The 8,737-nt window shown below is 43.2% G+C and overlaps 1 protein-coding gene across 16 annotated transcripts in view; it reads left to right on the top strand.

Moving 5' to 3' along the window:
* Nucleotides 1-372: 372 nt before the first annotated feature.
* The window catches only part of TENM3 (teneurin transmembrane protein 3), a 1,287,001-nt gene continuing 1,278,636 nt past the window's right edge, over nucleotides 373-8,737 (top strand). For all 16 annotated transcript variants that reach the window (XM_058025024.1, XM_058025026.1, XM_058025021.1 and 13 more), the window contains exon 1: nucleotides 373-673. The gene's annotated coding sequence lies outside the window, so the exon portion shown is untranslated. The remainder of the gene's footprint in view (nucleotides 674-8,737) is intronic.

Here is an 8,737-nt window from a genome sequence, read left to right as displayed (position 1 = left end):
CCGCCCCCGCTGCCCGGTGCGGAGGACGGGGCATCCGGGAGCACCTCCCGCCCGCTCTCCGCTCTCTGCGGGCAGCGGTGCGGCGGCTGCCCCGCTCCCGCCCGCCTCCGCTCCCGCCTCCCCGCGGCGCGCCCGCCCCTCGCCCGGCACCCGGCGCTGCCGCCGGCCGCAGAGCTCCCGGCCGCGCTGTGCGCTGTGCGCCGTGCGCCGCGCTGGGACCGGCGCTGTCTGCGCGGCGTGAGGGAGGGGAGGGAAGGCCGGGGAGGGGGGAGGGATAGGGGAAGTGAAAGGGAAGGGGGGGTGTGTGTGGAAAGGGAGGAGGGGAAGGAGGGGGGAGAAATCAAATAAATAAATAACCTCCGCACCAATAAGAGAGGCAGCGGCTGCCGAGAAGGCTGGGATCGGATGGGAGAGGTCCTTCTTGGGCTCTATTTGTTTGTTTGTGACTGGAGCTGCAAAGTTCAGAGCCAAACGTGTTGCTTGCCGGCGGCGGCGACCGCCCCGCTTCACCTGCTCCGCTGACGGGTGCCTGCCCGGGGCGGCCCCGCTGCTCTGCGGGCCCTCTGCCCGGCATCCTGCCTGCCGCTGGGGCCGACGGACGGCAGAGGAGCGCGGGGCTCCGTCCCTCGCCTGCCCTCCTTCTCCTCCGCGCCTGCCGGAGGGCAACGGACAGGTGAGTGCTTCTTTGCCGCACTTCTGCCCAGCCCGGAGGGTGCCTCCGCTCCGTAGTCACCTGTCACCGCAGGAGCTGCTCATTTATCAAACTTTGCCTCCTGTCGGCTCCCGCACCCCCTGTCTTGCCTTTCGCGGGAGGGCGAGCGCTCGGGGTTAATTGGTTTTGCGCAGAGGGAAGCCGCGGGGGGCGGGAAAGGGGGGTCCCACTCTGCAGAGCCCGGCTCAGCCCTGTCGGGAGAGCGGGTTTGTCCGAGCCGCTCGGCTCTGCTGCCGCTCGGGGCCGCAGCCCGGGGCCGCTGTCCCTGCGCGAGTTGGCGGCGCGGAGGCGGCGCGGTGCCCGGCGGAGCGAAGTTGGTTTTTGCCCTGCGGGGAGCCCGCGGGGCCCGTGCAACAGGCACCGTCCTGCGGAGGGAGGGCGGAGGGCGCCGCTCCCGCCGGCGTGGGGCTTCTGGCGGCCGCGGGCAGACGTGTGCCCTTTTAGGTAATCCCGCTTTGTTTCCAGCACCTCCAGGCGTTTGCCTTGCGGGGAGCCTGTGCCGTGAGGCTGCTTGTGACAGCCTGCAGCAGCCCCCGGAGGCACGCCTCCTCTTCGGAAGCAGAGAAAGTTGCCGATGCTCTCGGGGACGGGTACGGTGCTTCCACCCGGCTGCGCGGAAGATGCGCGCCGGGGCGCCGGGCGGCTTGGCCGGCGCCGCGGGAAAGGCAGGGAGCGAGCGAGCGAGGCAGGGAGCGGGTGGGTGCTGCGGGGCGCGGGCGCCCGGCAGGTGGAGCCGTGGGGAGCGGCGGCGGCGATGGTTGATCCGGGCTGAGGCGGCGAGGCGAGCGGAGCCCGGCGGCGCGGTGAGAGGCGGCCCGGCAGCCCCGGAGCCGGAGCGCGTCCTTCGGGGCCATGCGGGGAGCGCCGGCGGTGCGCGCCGTCCTGCGGGCGCTGCAGGTGGACGCGGTGCCCTGCGGTGTTAGCGTTAGCCCCGGTCACACGCGTGTTTCCTTCTACCTTCGTTCTGTTTGTCACTGTGTGTTGGAAAATTACCAGATTCGAGAAGTATTCTGTCTTAATTACCAGAGAATGTATAAAAGTGTAATTGCTAAAATTATTCAATAGTGGCTAACAAAAGATTATCCAGTACTCTGCAGCTAGCCAGGAACAGACTGTACTAATTGGATGGTTAATGGCATTTAAATGGGCGGGTTTTCTTAAAATGGGAAGCTCCACTCTTCTAAGGAGCTGAATAAAGTGTTAGAATGTTAAATAATTGTGTTGCAGTGATGGTAATACTTATGCAAGAGCTTAGGGTGTTAGCCTGGCCAGCAGCACTGGGACAGCCTTTGCCCAATTTTAGAGCATTGGTTAAGAGTAGGCTGGATTTTCATCACTTTTCCTTTAATAGTTAAATATAGCTAAATGGTGTAGAAACATGTGTCAAACAAACCAAAGAGATGGCAATATTTTACATATTGTCCAGTGAAATCTGCTTCCATCTTCAATTGACATAATTTGGCTGAATTGATAATTGAACTTGAATTTTATGCTACTAACCACTTAATACTTGAATTCTATGTCTCTTTGTGCCACTTGCACTGATCAGAAAAAATTGCTGTTGAATATTGTGGAGACTGGGTATGGGATGGTGTAACAACACTTTTCTTGTAATCCGTTTAAAGTGTTTGGTTTTGGTTTTTTTTTTTTAATAATAATATTCCAGGTTAAACACTTTACTTCAGTAATAAAGTGATAGGTAAATCAACTTAGTGCAGCTACACTGTATTTTCAGAACTCTTGGTTCTTCACGTTTCTCATGTTTCTTGCACAACTTGAAAATGTTCTGTGAGAAACTCATACAATGACTGCATAAACTTGTTGCATTTTGTTGTGAAAGTTTTCTTAATGTAGTAAAGTTGGCATAACAAGAAGCAACACAATGTAATCTTACATTTGCGGTATTTTTTTTTTCCAGAGACAAAATATTTTCCATTATCTTAATCAAAGACATATACTTAAGAAAAGTGCCAGAAATTGAATTTAATAAGAGATTAACTTCACAAATTAAATAGGATGTTCTATATTAAGAGGTACTGTAGAGAATAGCACATAATTAAAATTGTCAAGTATGTCTGGACTTTTATATACCTATGCTTTATTCAGTCAGTCATGAGTTTTTGTTACCAATATAGATTTGTGCCTCTTTTGAGGTGTAAAAATGCATAAAGAAGCTCCTGAAATGCTGGCCTAAATACTGAAAGGGCTTGGAGTGTGCGTCTCCCAAGTCAGTGAAAATGGTGAGCTTCACAGAAGTTATATTCATAATTGTGAAACTAATTTATTTTCTTCTTGTCTTGGGTACTGTAGCTGTCACTTGGAAATCTTTTTGTGTTGTATCCCAGCCTTGCTCTTTTCACTGTTATAGATACATTTCTCAAAGACTTCCTTTATTCTTGCACACCAAAGTATTCAAACATTTCTTATGAGTATTGCTGCTGACTTCTGAACCTCAATTCCAGTCTATGCTGTCTAAATGAGTGTTTCTGAAAAATCAGAACAATAGAACTTCTGGATTTTTCCTCAGTTCCTGTAAAAATGTTAGTTTAATTGAAGATGGTGTTTAAATTGGATTTCCTCCAGAACAAAAGTATGACTTTGCACACGGCTGATAAATAGATAGCTGAATGTGTTATCAGAGATTTACAAAACGTTGATGTCTTGACGTCTGGATTTGTTATGTGTCTTTAATAAAACAAAGTGTGTGAAAAAATGCTGTACAGGGCTTTTTTTTGAGGGGGAAACCCCCACAACTCTGAGACAAAAGAGATATTAAAAAGTATTCTGCATGACATTCCGGATAGTATAGTGCTGGGTGAGGGGGAGGTTATTTGTTTATTTTTCACAGATTGTATTAAAATGATACCAGCATATGTTTTACAAGAAAATTAACTCTGCTTTTAAAATCCTTCTAGTGAAACACAGACATGTTTCTTCTGGATAACATGTAGATACTTTCCCCCGATCTTTCCCAGTTATCGTTCTTCGAATCTATGCAAGAAGGTTCTGTAGCATTATTAAGCATATTCTTTTGTATTGCTTCCAATTTGTAGCACTTGAAATCTTTCTTTCACCCTACCATTTGTTATACTAATGTTAAACTTACTGTCCTTGCCACAATGAAAGTTCCTTTCTGCTCTTCTGACACTGCCTAAAAAACACATACCAGAGTTTTATGCAGAGTTTCTAGAAATGTTGTATTTACTAAACTGAAAATTCCAGATGGATAAACCTGAAAATTTTAATCCTGGAAAATTCAGTTTTAACACTGGGGGAAAGGGAGAGAAGTCCGTAAATCCTGTCTAATTACCATACATTGCTTGTTAAATGAGGAATGTCGGCTCCTGGGCATGCCTCTGTCATAACAGTAAAATACCCTATGGTTGACTTGGAAGCTACAGCTGCAACTCATACCAGGTAAAACAGATATTTTAGAGACAAGCAAAATGTTTGTTGGTGCATTGAGGTGAAGGGTCTGTGAAATTCAGTATCTGAGATATTTCTAGTGTAGTTAAATAATAATAATAATAACCTGTGGTGGATACTGGAATAAGAGTTCTGGAAGCCATACTTATGGGGATTTTTAAAATATGTTTGCTTTACATATGCTGAGATTTTTTTCTGTTATTTTACTTCATTAAAGGCAACAATTGAAGTTATGTACTAAAACATTCTATAGGTTTAGGCGAGACACAGTTTGCAAATTATCAGAATGACTAAAGTATTAAATTATGCTTGTATTTGTGAAATAAAGATAATTTCATACAAATCTTAACTTGCAGCTCTGTTAAGTCATGAATATGTTCTCACTTTTGAAATTGTATTCTTTTATTCAGGTCTGTAAAGAAACCAAGCCTGACATGTGGACCCATTAATTCTGGACTATGATTTCAGGAATTTAATGATGGATAGCCAAGAACTAGGTTTTTTTGAAGACTAGCATTTTATCAAATGCTAGTCTTCAAAACAGAGGCAACTGTTCTTCATTTAACACACACATGCACTGTTACATACCGGAAAATGCTTATGTATGCTTTCTGTGTGGAAAACAGTGTTATTTAATTATCTTATCTTATCTTATCTTAGAGACACTATCTGCTTTAAAAATTTCTTTAGAGATTTCTTTTATCTAGCGCCTTCTACCCCAAGTAACTCGGACTCCATCTAATAAAAAAATAAGACTGATTTTGCAAAGATTGTTTTAAAACACAGGAAGTGTTTTTTATTTTAGCAGGTAGAAAGATCAGCATGGAATATTTGCAAATACTTTTCCTCTAGAAACTCAAATATAGTCAAAGATAATTTAGTTTTGTTGATTCAGATTTTAACTGTGAAGTATTGCATGAAAGAAACTCTGCTTGAGAGCTCTGGTGACATCTAGAACTCTTGAGGATGTCTCTTCTAATAGCTGCTAAATGTTCCGGTGTTAATTAGGCAGTAAAGTAAATTGAATCAAATGTTACAACAGCATAATGTTCTCCTGTTGATTAGAAGGTCTATGCCTAAGCAAACATACTTTCAGCAAACAGGAATATTTTAACTTTGCCTGTTCAACGGGAAGCATTTCTGCAGAAGTCCTAAATAGCGCCCTGTAAGGTGCCCAGAGAAATCTGGTCATAACATTTCTATTTTAGCAATCTAATAAGAGCAGCATCTCTTTCTCTTCGTGGAATGAATGCAAGGGCAGTTTAAGGAAATCTGTGGAGTCACACGCGTGGTGGCTCTCTGCTACAGTCCTAGTCCATACCAATACCTAAGGCCAGCTGAAGCTTTTACCTCCTCCAGGGGTCAAAGAAAGCAAGAGCAGTGAGCTGCATTCCAGAGTATGGCACTGTGGCTGACAGTGCAGATCTGCAGAGCGCAGATGGGCAGCCAGCTCAGCGTGTGCCATCTGGATCTCTGTGGAATAGCTGGAGTAGGAGCATTTTGAACACCGGGGGAAGTTGCTCTTCCCTCCAGATAGACACCTACGCATTGACAGTTCTGTGTGTGTAGGAGTCATCCTATCTTTAAAGCGGTGTTAAAAATCAAATTGATTTCATCTCTGAAGAAATATATGGTGGGACATCATTCTGGCTGAGGCACTGCTCCCACACCTCTTCTACCTTTGTATTGCAAGCCTGTTCTCCTTGGGACAGGGAAACACCGAGATGTTGCCTTAATGATGTTCAAAAGAGCTTCAGCTGTTTCCAAGGGCAGGGAGCAGGGCGCAGTCAGGAGAAGACAGCCAGCCAGAAAGGTTTGAGGTTGTATTTATCCACTTTTGGAGCAAGTTGGGTGAGGAAGAAAGGATCAAGTATGTGGTAATTGACAGTGGATATTGCCCATGGGTCACAGCAGGAGTGAAGCTTGTTGAAGTTTAGACTGAAGCACCACCAACTCAGCTCTGAAAGACATAATTCCACTTTATGGTAGGCTGACCATTATCTATATGATTTCAGATGAAATAATTTGAACTGCTAGCAAAATTATCAGAAATTGCACTGATTTATGAGTGAGAAAACCCATTCAAAACTTGTTCCTGCAGATGCTTTATGCATGTTTAATCTGATGATGAGGCCTGCTTCTATTTTTAGGATTACAACTTGATATAACAGGAGATATGAAGCATAATCTTAGTTGAAGCAAAGTCTGTTCCATGCTTTTCTTTTTGGAAAAAATACTGTTTTCATTTTGGTGGATGTCTGCAGTAAGTCCCACCTCAGCAACCGTATAAAATACTGTTTCAGTTACATGGTAACCCCTGTAAATCATTGGGGTATAGCTTGTTCTTGGACAGCAGAGATTACTAACCCTAATTTTAGACTGAAATAAAGGTCTGTATTCAAGGAACCTACAAGTCCTACCACCACAATTTTTAAGTATTTCTAACTATTTCCTACAGTGAAAGGGATAAAATAGATGGATGAGAATCAAAATGGACTAGCTGATGGTCTAAGGGGAAATCAAGCTTTGAAGTTAAGAGGCGGTAGTCAGTAGAGATTCATACTATTTTTTTGAATTTCAGCAAATCTGCTCATTTAGGGTGCAGGCACAGGATAGCCTGTGAATTAGGTACCATGGGTAAGAAGGTACTGTCCATTCACTTAAAAGATACTGCTAATTTAATTGGATTTTTAGCTACCTTTCAGACTAAACTGGAAATGTATTCCTATTCCATTTCAGTAGGAAGTAAAACATGTTCATTTGCAGCTGCAAAACTAATTAATTTTACTTCACTTTGCAAGAGATTTACTGTGGCTTATGTGGCCCTGGGAAAAAGAATTGTAGATTGTTGTAAAGTGTTCAAGAATGAAGATTTTACTTTATATTTTTCTTAAAGACTGACTAGTTAGGGCTGACTTCAGCAATAGCTAGGATTAACTGCACTGAGGCTAGAATAAGGGTCAGGTGTTACCACCCTTCCTTTGCCTCACTGGTGAATGAATACTTGTAACTTAGTATTTTCTCAGATATGCTTTCTGATTTGCCATGCAAAAAAGTGGGGAAGAAACTAGAGAAAGAGAATGAGAAGAGATTGCATGAGACTGATTGGCAAACTAGCACCAGCTGTTAAAGCAATCAAGGGAGAAGACAAATAGTTATTCTTTAGTAGGAAGTGAAGGAGTGAGGATTGGATTTAATCTAAAGAAGAAAAGGAGGAGTGGTAAGAAGAGAGCAGAGAGGGCTTTAAAATACCACCTTGGCAGTTTTTGGGGCAAAGAGGTTAGTCACCAAGGGAAGGGAGTGAGTGGAAAGTTTGGATTTCTCTTTAAAGTTATTTTCATTAAAAAATCCTCTTAGTTTGTTGAGTTTTTTTTTTTTTTTTTTTTTTGAGCAAGACATAAGTTTGGTATGAAGATTGTCTTTTGAAGACCTTGTGATAACCTCCTAGAGGAGATGCAGTGAATGTCCTAAACACTATGAGGCTTCTTTAGGTTTAAGCTAGGTGAGGGAGAGCTACTCTTTATATGTACAATTTGCCTTACGCTACTGTGTGAGTTTTGTGTTCTTGGAGAAGAGCTTTTAGTAATTTCTGCAATTTTCTGCCCTTGTTTCTTTTTTAAAGTCTTTCATCTACTGTCTTTTTCTCTGTCTGCTTTCTTTACCCTGGGACTGAAGAACATGAGCATCAGAAGATAAAACTGACCTAAACTGAAAACTCCCTGAACCAGTGGAATTGACTGGTGCTGTGATCACACTCAATTTCACACTGCTGCTAGTGTCATGTAGAGTAATATTGTGAATGATTCTGTCAATTTTTGGTTCAGCTACTAGTTGTCATAATAGTAGAGGTACAGAGAGAGTATCTATCTTTAGGCAGTGAATGAGAAATTTATTAGTGAAAGAAAAACTTATTTAATTTTCCAAAGCTTTTTTTTCCTCATTATAAAACTTTCACATGGAATATTTTCTTTTTCTGACTGAATATCTGCATCTGATTTTCAAAAACTCTACATGGCATTTGAAACCTTGATTCTATATGTATTTTTCTTGATGGAAAAGTTAAGTTCCTCAAATTATTTGGCTCTTTATTTCTGCTCTCTAATAGCCTTTGCAGTTGAATTAGAGGACTAAACACACAGTCAACTGATCTAAAATTAGTAATTCTGAGGTACAAAAAACCCAAAAAATCCAAAAACCCCCTGAAACACTTTCAACCACGTTGAATTACCTCAGTGTCTCCAGTTAGTTTTGCTGGTGCAGAGTAGGGGTGAAGATGGAATCTGCTTTTGCCACAATTGTCATTAGAAGAAAGACTTGTGGCACTCCTGCCTCATGCTTGGTATTATTCATATTCTGCAATCAGAAGGTTTTGTGATAGTTTCGTAATTATTTTTTTTTTAATCTGCTGTCTTCTTCCATAAAGCCTAGAGACCTAGTCTGAGAGCAGGACAGGATTCTTGTTCTATATGGCATGTGCATTTAATGAGTACAGAGTCTGCTATATCCTTCTGTTGAACATAAGATTCCCCTGTCTTGCCAAAATGTATGCATTTATGTAAGTAGAAATCTAATAAAACATGTAACAATATTTTTTGCTAT

Source organism: Melospiza georgiana, chromosome 5 (genome assembly GCF_028018845.1).
Source record: "Melospiza georgiana isolate bMelGeo1 chromosome 5, bMelGeo1.pri, whole genome shotgun sequence".
NCBI lineage: Eukaryota > Metazoa > Chordata > Aves > Passeriformes > Passerellidae > Melospiza > Melospiza georgiana.
This window is presented reverse-complemented; position numbering and strand designations above follow the sequence as displayed.